General features: G+C 32.6%; 1 protein-coding gene across 6 annotated transcripts in view; it reads left to right on the top strand.

Moving 5' to 3' along the window:
* Window positions 1–2,896: 2,896 nt before the first annotated feature.
* The window catches only part of DopEcR (G-protein coupled receptor DopEcR), a 133,199-nt gene continuing 122,795 nt past the window's right edge, over window positions 2,897–13,300 (top strand). For 2 of the 6 annotated variants that reach the window (XM_067044760.1, XM_067044759.1), the window contains exon 1: window positions 2,948–2,991. The gene's annotated coding sequence lies outside the window, so the exon portion shown is untranslated. Of the gene's footprint in view, window positions 2,992–13,300 lie in introns of all 6 variants that reach the window. The other 4 variants (XM_067044755.1, XM_067044758.1, XM_067044754.1 and 1 more) reach the window with 4 other exon arrangements.

The following is a 13,300-nucleotide window of genomic DNA, read 5'->3' as shown; positions in this document are numbered from 1 at the left end:
AAACGCGCGATGTATTTCCCTAGTTAATCGCACGCGGCCTTGGACCTCCACGGTCTGACGCGCCAATAATAATAATAATGAATAATAATTACTTTAGCTCAATTCGCAATTTTAATTGCAGATCACAATCCCAATGCTTAATCAAATAGCTTTAATTATAATTTAAAATTATCTGCAATTATTATTTTATACCTGGGATTAAAAATTACGGTAATTGTAATTGGAATTAAAATTGTTTTTTACTCAACGTTAGTAATAATAAGATAGCCGTCTCCTAAGGAGATCAAAGGAAGAATTTTAAAATATTAAAAAGCTATTCATTGCAAACTTTTATTGTAAATATATTTGGTACAGTAGTAAATCTCTATAAACAATTTTGTGTCTAAGTATTTACTTGCATCTGTCAAGAATTTGTTGTCAATGAGAGTCTATCCTAGTTACGTAGATACAGGAAATAATGACATGTCGAGGTTGTTAGCAGGTTTGAGGATTATACACAGCAGTACCTCTTGCCAGGTTTGTTTCAGTTAGTAATGTTAGTTAACTCAGTTAGTAGGGTTAGTTCATTAAGTTAGTACGGTTGGTTTATTCAGTTTGTAAGTTTAGTTTATTCAGTTAGTAAGGGTAGTTCATTTAGTTAGTAAGATTAGCTGATTGATCTAGTACGTTTGGTTCATTCAGTTAGTAAGATTAGTTAATTCAGTTAGAAAGATTATTTTATTCAGGGGGTAAGGTTAGTTGATTTAGTTAGTAAGATTGGTTGAATCAGTTAGTAATAATAGTTTATTCATGCAGTAAGTTTGGTTCTTTCAACTAGTAAGGTTAGTTCATTGGTCTAGTAAGGTTGGTGAATTAAGTTATTAAGGTTAATAGTCAGTCAGTAAGATTGGCTCAGGTAGTTAGGTTAGTTTCTTCAGTTAGAAAAACTGATTCATTCATTTACTTAGGTTAATTCATTTTGTTAATAAAATTGTTCCATGTAGTACGTTTATTGCATTCAGTTACCTTTGCTAGTTAAGGAAGGAGTTCTCACATCCAGCACCTTCTTCTTGTATGGAAGAAAAAAATTGGTAAAATTACTGAATTAGTCTGTTAGTAAGACTGTGGAAATTAGTAGATGAATAGAATGTTTATAGAATATTATAATTTGTAATAAGAGCTATAACTTAGGAATTCGGTGAAGTGGTGATGTCATTAACCGCCTGCTCTTCTTGGATATGGACTTCAGAACACTTGAGATCGCCTATAGGAACATGGGAAACAGCCAAAAAAAAAGACCTAAATTTTCGTTTGTGTCAGCTTAATAAACTAATTAGCTGCTTAGTTACCGTTTTAGTACCGCCAGAAACGTGCTTACGTTAAGTGTATACTCAAATATTATAATATAGCAAATTTTTTGGCTAAGTTTGCAAAAAAAATTGTCGTTTTTGGGAATATGGTTAACGCCATTCTTAAGTGGCTTAATTAATAGGTCATGGTACTCATTCGACGCACAAATTAAAGCTCTTTAATTCATGAATAATGGTTTTATTCATCACATTTCTGCTATTAAAAATTTTCAGATCTTCTGACCAAGGCACCTCCTCACACAATCATTGGACTAGTAACAGTACTTCCTTGCAAAGTACTGAACCACGACTATTCATGGATTGTAGAGGTAAAGATTTATTTGTTTAATTTGTATATGTATATATTTTTTACTTCCTTTTTACTTGCCCACAGTATCCTTTAGTAATACCCCACTTATTCTTGTCGAACAAATCCGTTATCTAGGACTACATCTGGACAAACGACTGACTTAGAATCCTCATACAAGACTGAAAAGATAAGAAACTGCTCTGACGGTCTAAACTTCTGACTAATTATAAAAGGATCATTTATATGACTGTAATAAGGCCTATCTGGACTTAATGAGTTGAGGTTTGGAGGTCCACTAAACCATCGAATTCCTCTCATCTTCAATCCTTGCAATCCACAATCCTGCGTGAAATATTTAATGCTTCTTATTTTCTGACGAATCAGGTTATCCTTTAGGACCCCCATGCTCCATAAGTTGCCGATTTGGCCTCAAGCAGATACCAATCCTTCCATGATAAATCTAGGAACCACCCAAAACCTCTTATTTTTAAGCTGGCTTCTCCTGAAAAGAGGATGTCCTCATGATCTTCTCCTCTAGAAACGCTACTGGAGTTCTATTAATTGTTGGATTCTCCACACATTTGTATCAAGCCATAGTATATCTAACATCAAATTAACTTTTATATATTTTAATACAGTGGTAAACATCAATAACTAAATTAAAAAGCAAAATAAATTTTTTTTCTTCAGCTTATATTATTTTATTACTTTTGTGATCATTTACATTTTTTTTTGTTCATCTTTTTTCTTTGTATATGGTGTGAAAGCATAATTGGAACGATAATAGTTAATGACTCTAATTGTGAAAGATCGTTTTATTATTCAATAAAACAGTATTTCTCGTTCTAAAAAAGTTTTTTATTTAATGTTGTATTTTACATACAAAAATAAAAAATATTCTCTCAAAAGCCTGTTTTATTGTTTTTTATGCCGCAATAACATATGCTATACTCTTTTCTTAAAACCTTCAATATCAGTTTTTCGAATTATTTTTTCTGTAGAAAGAATTTTAAAATCGGCTGGTGAATGGCATTTTGAGATCATGGAGCGAAATTTCATAATCTCATGTCCTTGAGTAAAGTCTTTTCAGCTTCCTTGCAACTTTTTTTTCGGTTGGGATTGACAAAACCTGTAGTGTAGTGCTCTTGATAGGATTAGAAGTATCGTTTCTTCTTAAATACCTCTGTCAAAACAGAGATATAGATATATTTTTTTATTAATAGAGGGATCCATTGGAGAAAGGAGTGGGGATGGAGGTGGAGGGGGTACCTGTTGGCCGGGGAGCCTGAATCGACCAGTATTGCTGAAGGGCTGAGGCGTTGGGGTCGGCTCGTAGCACGGACGTACGCACAGGTACCGCTCTCATCTCTATCAAGTATTTATTTAGAATATTTCACTCTCTTATAGCATTGTAGGTTGACTGTTCCAGCCGCCGCGTGACCTGGCCTGGTTTCCGATCTCATCTCGCCCTCTTCCAGATAGTAAACAAACTGATTAAAGCCATACACGATCCGACGGAGAGGAGGCGAAGGTCGAATCGTTTAGGAGCGTTTGGTAACGAGAAGCTGTTGTCGAGTTTATTTCTCCTCACGCAAATTAGCTCTTATATTTCAAGAAACAAAAAAAATCGTTCATTTCTATAGGAAATAATAATAAAACTGATATCAAGAAGTAACCACATTATTAAGTAAGTAACTGTAATCACTCCATTATGTGCTGTTATCGGAGAAGACATCAATCCCTGCCCATTCCGGGCCATTTAATAACATCTAATATACAGAATGAAGTCCGAATCATTTTTCATTCTGTTATCATCCGGTAAAAAAGGGCACAGATAAATCAAATTACTCCCATTAAGATAAGTGGCTAGGAGCACGCGAATTCTTCAGGAATTCGGAAAACAATTTATGATTTCATAAAAAATATACAAGTAAGATGATGACAAAATATTTATTTATTTATCAATCTATTAGTTGTAAATAATAAAAACAATAATACTAACCTCAAAGGTAACCCTTGCCATCACATCTCATGGTACTCAACCCCTTCAAATTCAATACCCACGAGTTACGCAATCCTCCCATCTACTTCTTGGTCTAAAGCTCGGTAAATTCAACGCTGATTACATTTTTATTGATTCTATCATTATTTAGTCAAACAACTTTACACACTCAATTCGATCTACGATCCTATTCTTCAGTTTTAAAAAGCGGTTGTATGTTCCACTGTTCCAAAATGTCGGAATATGTAGCCATCTTAATTCTCTAATTGCCTCTTCTCTGGTCTCATCGAAAATTTGTTTGCGTTTTTCTTTAGTTTAAGAGAAGACGTTTAGTATATTAAAGCATTATAAAAAATATTATATAAACATATTACTACTTTATATTTTTAGTAATGCGGAAATATATTTCTAATGTATTTATTACAGAAATATAGATATATTAAATTTATTATTAGTATACTGTGTGTCAGTCACTGAATAGTCTTGTTACTGCTAAAAGATGTCTGTCTTTACTCTGCTGAAACAAAATTAATCACATGAAAACATTATATTTATTACATTCCAGTAGATAATAATCGATATTTTGTATTTATAAAAATATGAATTAATTAATTTAAATAAAAGACAAACTTGTACTTTTTATTTTATTTTGATAATTAAGGGTTAATTTAAAAAGTCAATTAAGATATTATTGTTATCATTAATTAAATGATAATTAATAAAAATTATTTCATTAATAAATTATTTTGTATGATCTCTTGCTAGATCAAATGTGTTGAATTGGTTGCTACCTACAGTTTAAAATTTATTAATTATTACCGACAATCGATATGTGAATAATTGAAAGATATTTTTTATTTCGATTTATATTATTTTATTTGAAAAATATTTTTTATTTCGAAATCTACATTAAATGTTCATTTTACGTTACCGAAAGTTATAGCTGCTACATTTATTCTAGTTTATAAATAAATAAATCTGTTAAATAATAATTTTGTCGATCATGATAGAGAAGAGAAAGAAATAGTTTATTCATTCATGCTGCCTACATCGGGTTGCTACATTACACAGCATACTGATCAATCCGTGATTGGACCTATAGAAATTACAAATTTTTATATGATATAATATAATAGAAAAATATCATTTTTCTTTTTTCCACAGTTTTCTTTTACAATTAATACCATAATAATAAAATAAAAACACAAAATAAAAAAATTATTTTTAATTAATTTTAATAAAAATGGGCTGGTTTTCCATTCTAGCCCACTAACACTGCTTCAGCCCTGAATATGTCCTACATAATTTCCCCGAAATTATGGCAAATGTGAGGGAAAACGAACAACTTTCTATTTTAATGCTTTTATCATTTTTGATCTCGACAAAGTTTCATTTGGAATGAAAATGATAGATTACTATCATTGCATTTGATTTTTTCAGTTCATTCATTTATATTTATATCTCAACTAAAAAAAAGAATTAACCACTTTATAGCATTTCAGCCAAGTTATAAATGAAATGTGAACAGTTGATTCAGTCTGATTCTCACTACGACTATTTCAGCCAAAATTACCATAAACGTAAATTGTACTTATCAAAAGTTTCGAAATTGAAATTAAAAATTTAAATGTATAATTAAACAATTTCAAGTTCGGAAAACTTAAAAAAATATAATGATGTATAAACATGAATCAGATAAAATTTGATTTAGCTAAAGACGATTTTCGAGATTTTTACTTTCTTTTTTATTTATTTTATAATTAGAGATACAACTATTGGAAAAAAATGTTATTTTTCCCAACTATCATAAAGAAAATTCTTGGAATACTCTTGAGAAGATGGAGATTGCTGAATAATCTCATATCACCGAAGCTCAATGACAATATTCTTCAAAGAGTAACCTAAATAAGTTTTTCAATATAGTTCAGGTTACCATGATCTCAGGTCACAATGATTGGTAGACAGAACCATTGTGTCTAAAATCATATAAGTTACATGACAGCGGAAAGAGGCTTAGTAAAAAACGGAAAAAGATATATAGGAGAACACTCTCTGACTGACTAAACAAGACTGGCTTTATTGGGTTCCGTACATCTATATATAAACATTCGATCAGCTAATACTGCTCACTGAGTTAACCAGTTTACGAACAATCCTCGTAAACTAATACTATACAAATATCATTGTAGAAATAAATCACAAGCTCGTCGAAGTAAACGCAATGTACTTAAACCTTGGAAAAAATTAAAAGAACTCTTCGTTCAATAACATTATCAAGTTAAAATGAAAAAAAAAAGTTACGAAAGTTACAAAAACACTTATAATAAATGGAGTAAATAATTACATTTTCTGTAACATAATCAGTAGTTTTGGAAGTATGAGCACACTCAAGTTTTTATATTGTCATTACCGGAAGTTTTAATTGTTCAATATGGACAGTTCAACTCTTTTTAGGTTCTCTGATAAGTTCTACTGTAACAATATTATGTTCTCTAATGGGTGGTTATCACCCTGGGTGGGCCCTCGTATCGCTGTGTCTTCTTACCCTTGTTAGACCCCAACTTCCTATATACGATCGTTCCGATTTCGATCGCTCCTATCCTGTCTGTGACCTTTAAATTCTCCCGCACCACCTTCCTGGGTCTTTTCTTTCCATTCTTACTCGTGCTTTCTCCCATAGCTTTCTTCGAGCAGCATGGTCATTGGGTATTTCCTCTGCGCTCGCTGCCGTGCCCTTATAGTCTCGCCGTTGTCCACGAAGCCCAAAGAGGATCTCGAAAACCTCGTAACTATATGTACGGAATGATTATATGTCGCAATCGCCTTAAGCATTTCCACATCTGGTTCTAGTCCCTGGTCGACCTGATATAATGGAAGATGGTTACTCAACGTGCCATGAAGCCGCTCTATGGCTCCTATACTCTTGGGGTGCCCTAATGTGTTGAAATACCATATCAAGGTCCTTCATTTCTGTTCGAATCATGACATTGTCGAATTATCTGCCTAAATCTGCTGAGATGCGCTCCGTAACTCTGTGGGATTGGAACCACAATCGGAGAGCTGCCAACACTGCTTCTGATGACCTGTCCTGCACCTGGTGATTGCCGCCTTACTAAAGAGTGCAATCATGGTGATCCATTTATTTTTTCTCCATGTGAACGAGTCGACCTGTAGATCGTTGAATGGTACATCTGTAGTTGGTGTCTCCTCCTGTCTCCCCTTTTGGTGGGTGTCTGTCATACTTAGTGCTTAGAAAATTTCGCAGTTAGTACAACTTCCCTACACTTCCTACAAGTGTAGTCCCAACATGGAGTTTGGGTAGGAGTAGTCCTAGGCCGATTTTATGTAATCTTATTTCATCTCGGTTCTACAACATGAATTTGGGATTCCTCCTTCCTAGCGCTGACATCTACCACCTCCTGAGTCTATTCATCAAACATCGTCCACTCGGCAAGCATTCCGTTCTTCCCACCTCTTTGGCCAACTGTACCTTGAGGAATGTCCAGGGACCACACTTTAGCCTAGGCCTCATCGACATAATGTTTCTCTCATTTTCTCCGCGATTTGGTTATACCGGGAAAGGAGAACCCCGGCATACTGCCGCTAGATTGACGAGGTTTTTTCGCCTCCCTTAACATTTGGAGGATGTCTTCCTCCATCGTCCATCGCCTGCCTCCTTAAGGTTCCTTTAGTCTATCCTTGACAATAGGCTACGGTGTTTCTTCATCGGTTTGGATTTGGTTTAAAAAACTCCTCTTAATTCTACACACAATGGCCGCTTTCAATGGGTTTTCTCCGAGAAAATCAAGTAAAAACTTCAATTAAAATAATACTTTTATATAAGTATCGTAATTATAAAATAAAAAGCGATAAATTACTTTCCAATCTTGTTGACGATATGTCATTTTAAAATTCTATAATTTTTATTTTAATATTTAAACCGCAATATTGAAAAATTAGCCTGAATTTTTTTTTTTAAAAAAAAAAAAAAAAATCAACACAAAACAATGAAAATGATATTTTAAAATTTCTAAAATAATTTTCAAACCATAGTTCTGGAAATATTGTAATGTGAATTTTCATTGAATAAGATTGCAATTTGTAAAAACTCAGAAAGGATTTTATTATTTAAAAACTCACAATGTTTTACCTAATATATATTTTAGTTAATCTAGAATATAATACAATTATAATATATTATAATTAAAAAATTAATGTAATATTAGTATGTAGTTACTATTTATAATCAATGGGCTAACGCCGTTCGAGTTCAATAGCTACCGTACCCGCATAACGCATGTGTATTGCAAAACCATCTTCCAATGCCCCTTGTGTATTTACTTTCTTTTTGCTGTCAATATATTTTTTCAGAAAATATAACATATATGTATGTGGTCGAAGTGCGATAGTTTTTTTTTTTTTTAATAAATGAAATTTTCCTACGTTAAATTAGGAGAAACAAATTTTATATGGTATAGAAAAATAGGTATAGTAAAATTAAAATTTTTCCTGTTACAGTTAAGATGTAAAATATTGTTTTTAAATAGTACGTGACAGCATTTTTTAAAAGTAAAAAATAACTCTTAAAAAACAAGCTTTGGATAATTGAAATCGAAGAAGAAATTTTCGCTGTCAAACATGGTCATTTTTGGATATTTAGTTACAGAAGCTAGGAATGTTTTTGTACAGAATTCGTTTACATTTTAATTTTTTTTTGTAGCCTTTACAATTTAAAACTAAAACTTTGTTCATGTTATTTGTTCGTTATGAGCTACTTTACAGTTTCATTATGACATACATCTGAGATGGTATTTAGTAACTTAAAAGCATGTTTGTAAGTCGGGCATTGCTTAACTTTGACCAGTCGACTGCAAGAGCAAAGAGAAGTGATACCTGGCAACTACATGCATTAGCTTTAACTATGTTAAGTTATTAATGTCTATTACCTAAGTGTTTTGTCTACATTTTGATTTATCAAAATATCAAGTTTGCCTATAACGCACATATTTGTTATCCCGATCTTGTGATTGATAAAAATGTAAATAAGCCTCTTTGATTATTTAAAATTGTTCAACCGTATGGCTTCTCTCACTTAGTCTTTTACCTTTTCCCGAACGTACGAGAAACAAAAAATAAAGTAAAAAGCCTGATTTTCAAACAATTATTTGAGGTAATTAGCGAACCTCGCATATATTCCGTAATACAGGGCTTAGAAAAACGCTCTGAGACCATTTTTTCGAGTATTTTTATAAAACATCTTTTATAAAATATTTCTGTGAAACGTTTGGAAATTATTTTTGCCTCTTTTTTTTTTAATTGTTTACTGTAGTCCCCAACGTAATTACAACCTGGACAAGTGTCATTTATATGTCGACGACAGAGTTTTGTAATTGCTCTATTTTACAATTTTTTAATTTTTTTTACTAGAATAGTAGTTGACAGATTCAATTTGTCCAGTTCATTTTTTTCGTCTTTGTAAGCGTCAATACTCACTTCAGTTTTCACGTGTTGAAAGGACTAAATTACTGATATTTAAAAACAATAGAAAAAATCTCATATCTGATAACTTTTTTCCTATATATACAGAATAAAAAAATTTTTAAAGCAAAATAAAAAAAAATTGTCAGCTCAACAAAAACTATATCTAGCCAAATAGGTTTCACATCCCCAGTATTAAAAAAGATGATTAATTTTTTTAAATTTCAAGCTAATAATAGTGAAAGATATTTATATGTTAAATTATTAAAAAAAATAATAAATACAACTCTTCTATCGCGACGGTCCACTAGGCATTTCAAGAAAACATAACTCAATAAATATTTGATCGAGGTGACTAGTAAAGTAGAAACTTTATTGATTAGCCAAAGTGGCCCTTGGAAAATAAATTTATGATGGTCTTTTAAAAAGGGGGGGGGAGACATAGTTTTACATTCAGTAGAAATATTTTAAGCTACTTGCATAACCACTATAAAACAGAGTCATGGTTTTTCCTCTTGAATACTGTTTTATGATAAGTTGTAGGACTACTTATATTCTCGACTGTGTTTTACTTTATGCATTCACGAGAAGTTTTTTTTAGAGCTTATTAGAGTTGTATGATATATGTATTTTTTGTTATGTTATTAAAATGTTTACAGTTTTAGTTATAAAAGACATATAATTTTTGTGTCATGCTTAGTAGAGAACTACATTATAAAATATAGTTTATTACTAATATAATCAAATAAATCCTAAGTTTGGATTGATAGTAATAAAAATAAAACAATATTTGAAACCAACCCTTCGGTTTTTTTTTCTTCTTACCTCCTTTATTAAATAGATAAATACATTATTAATATGTATCTAAATATGTACATACGTAACTGGTGCCCTTCTTTGCCACATGGCATTATAAGGGGTTGGGCTGTGTCCGCTGAAGGCGGGGGTTAAAAAATTGGCCCAGGAGCCGCTGGCCGGGGGTGCAAAGAACAGGGAGGACCGTTCCACTGGGGAAACAGTTTTTTTTAGTTTACTTTTTTATGTATATATATTATTCTCCTATATATATATTTTCTATAGCGGGAGTATTATCCTTATAATAGAAACTTTTTTGATTTCATTTGTTGTCTTCTATGCTTTTGACAAATGAGGAGATCCAGAACAAAGTGAATTTCGTCTATTTATATAAAAATCATTTAATTTATAATCTTAAACACTTTATTGAGACTGGTTAATTTTTAAATAAATAATTTAATTTCTATCCATTTTAGTCTCAACACATTTTATTTTTCTTATAAGTCCGACGTTTCGGCCAATCCGGCCATCCTCAGAGACATCTTAATACAATTTTAGAACTATATGACTTAAAAACTCAACTTCATGCAGGCTATTCTACTCAGGTCAAAACAACATTTTCTAATTAGTCAATATTCACATTAAAAACCAAAATTAAAATAATTTATCACAGTTACTATTTGTTAAAACTTTATCACAAGCGTTGTTGTACAAGCATTCTGACTGAAGGAGATTGGTTATGAGTAGTACTAAGACTTGTAGTTAATTGCATTATAAGTATTATCCCTAATATACACCGGTTGGTTAAATAAGTTATATGTTTGGCTGTACAATCAATAATAATTAGAATTTAAGATATAATGGAACGTTTATTTGGAAATGAAGAAATACAAAAATTAAAATTGTAATGTCCGTAGAAAATTGATTTCATCGGTATTAACTGAGGTACCGTTATAGTATTGTTACAGGGCAAAAAAAATTATAGTGATTTAAAAAAAATAAAGTTAATGCATCATGCAATCATTTTATAATTCTTGAAGTCATAAACAATTATACAGGCTTCCTTTAGGATGAAAATTGTAAAGATATGTCTTTAGAATGTTTTTTTTTTAGTATCAAAACCGTATTTTGATTTTTGTGAGTGACAAGATATGACGAGAGTAGCTTGTAACAGCACGATATTATGATAGAAGAGATTGTATGTATTTTTAATGGGTTCATGATTAATTCTGTATATATTGCATAGATATGGATATTATTAATGTACCTTACTTAGAATAGACTGTAACGTTTAACAACGAAGCGTTCGATTCAATTGATACCTCCGAGCACTGGTAGTGGAAATACAATCGCTAAAAACGTTCTTGTGATCATAAATTGTAGAGATATTTTACAAAATTCATTCTGTTAGACCGACATAATTTAATAATGGTTGAAATCTGAATAGGAGAGCGATAATATTTGTTTAGGGGTCCCCGTGGGGTGGGATGCATCAATATTTTATTTGTAGGGGTCAGATAAAGGCGGTAGGGTCCTACGGCACGCCAATCATTTTAATTTTTTTTTAATATCCTTTTCGCCTCACACGCAAGTTGATATTCTTTTTTTTTTTTAGGACTCCTTCGTTGAAGTATTCATTATCTATGATGTGTTTTCCACATTAACATTTCATTGAAATAAATATTGTATTATTTTCTTTAAACAATTTGAATTGAGATATTTATATTTGAAAAAATGAAAATCCGGATCGCTACAGACTATGAAGTGTCAGGGATTAATTAGTACCTTTGTTAGGAAATACTACACTTTTTAAACAACAGTCATTCCTCAAGCTAGTATCCTTGGTCCCATCCTCTACACCGTCTATACAGCTGACATTCCAACCAATCCTAACACTATCCTCACCTTGTATGCCGATGACACATGTGTGCTCGCAATTAATAATGACCTATTAATTGAATCCCAAACTCTCCAATCCCATATCACAGCCCTCGAAAAATGGTGTCGTAATTGGAGGATTAAGATAAATTCCAACAAATCCCATCAAATCACCTTTACCCTTCGTTGTAAACCTACCGACTGCCCTACAGTTTCATTTAATAATGTTACTCTTACCCCTGTCGAACAGATCCACTAACTTGGACTACATTAAGACAAATGATTAACCTGGAATCCTCACACGAGACTGAAAAGACAGGAAACTGCACGTCGATTTCGACTATTACAGCACTTACTTGATAAACGGTCTAGTTCCAACACATTACATAAGACTGATCTGCATGACTGTAATAAGGCCAATCTGGACATATGGAGTTGAGCTTTGGGGCACCACTAAACCTTCGAATTCCTCTCGTATTCAATCCTTACAATCCAAAATCCTTCGTATAATCCTCAACGCTCCTTACTTTGTCAAAAATAAAATCATACATAAAGACCTTAAAGTTCCCTATGTAACCGATCTAGCCCGGACCAGATATCACTCCTTCCAATATAAACTCCCTAACCACTCAAACCCCCTAGTTTCTAACCTTGCATCCTCTTCCATTCCTGACAATCCTCCGAGGCGCCTGAAAAGAAGATGGCCACGAGACCAACTAATGTAAAATGTCATTAGAGTGTTACCAATGGGTAGTTGCTCTACAGGCCCGTAACACTCCATTTTAACTAAGATCATATTTACTAAATGTATTATGTAATATACAGTTGTAAATTTCAATAAAGATATTAATAAAAAACAACAGTCATACAATGTGGTGATTTGTTCATAATCACGCTCAACTTCTAGATTTTTCTTCAACTAGGTTTACTAACTTTATGTGGCTAGATGGACCCCGGAGGTCTACCTTACCTTACTAGATAGTGTGGACATAGGACAACAATACCAGAATAAGTAATTACCCACTGCAACCGGACTCGAAACCGAATCCTTCGAGTTGGTAGTACAGCGCTTTACGCACTGAACCATCCAGATTCTAGTGTATTTAATGTGTACTAAATAAGCATAAGTAATGCGGTAAACTGTTATACAGACGGCTCCTTAATGGAACATGGTTCTAGTGCAGGAATATGAGATGGAAGAGGAAGATGGACAGATCTAGAGAAGGCATCTCCATATCTCTAGGAAGGCACAAAACGGACTTTCAGGCTGAGGTATTCGCAATTAATGTCTGTGCCCACAATTTAATAAAATAGGTCACGAGGGATAGGCTAATACAATTTTTACGGATAGTCAGGCAGCCATCTATGCGCTGGGCAGTTATGTACCCCGCTCTAAATTGGAAGAAGAGTGCAAGATTAACCTAAACTCTTTTTCCTTAACAACAAAGTGCGGGCTAGAATGAGGCATTAAAGGTAATGAGCGAGGGGACTACCTTGCTAGGAAAGGAT

Source organism: Halyomorpha halys, unplaced genomic scaffold, assembly GCF_000696795.3.
Source record: "Halyomorpha halys isolate HHAL.00 unplaced genomic scaffold, Hhal_1.1 Scaffold37.1, whole genome shotgun sequence".
Classification (NCBI taxonomy): domain Eukaryota; kingdom Metazoa; phylum Arthropoda; class Insecta; order Hemiptera; family Pentatomidae; genus Halyomorpha; species Halyomorpha halys.
Note: the sequence above shows the minus strand (reverse complement) of the source record. Positions and strands in the feature narration are given on the sequence as shown.